This window comes from Gavialis gangeticus, unplaced genomic scaffold (genome assembly GCF_001723915.1).
Source record: "Gavialis gangeticus isolate Ggan-Ray unplaced genomic scaffold, GavGan_comp1, whole genome shotgun sequence".
NCBI lineage: Eukaryota > Metazoa > Chordata > Crocodylia > Gavialidae > Gavialis > Gavialis gangeticus.
Genome location: NW_017729000.1, coordinates 41,087,126 through 41,087,398, shown reverse-complemented (window position 1 = coordinate 41,087,398; position 273 = coordinate 41,087,126).

Sequence of the window (273 nt, the reverse complement as noted above, 5' to 3'; positions counted from 1 at the left end):
AACCCCGAGGCTACACCAGGAGTAGTGAGTCCCTGGGCTTTCCTCATTTTTTTTTTCTTCTTAAAGGGCCAGAGCTGCAGCAGGCGAGGCAGCTGTGGGGGTCAATGGGGCTTGTGCAGAGCCCCCCACACAACATGGGGCAGTGGGGGGCAGTGGGGATCCCCCTCTGCCCAGCAGCACCTGGTGAGCACTGGGGCTTTTCTTTAAGGTACTGGGACCTGGGCTGGGCAGGGGCTGGGGGAGCAGGGGGAGGTCGGGGGGCTGGCAGGAGTC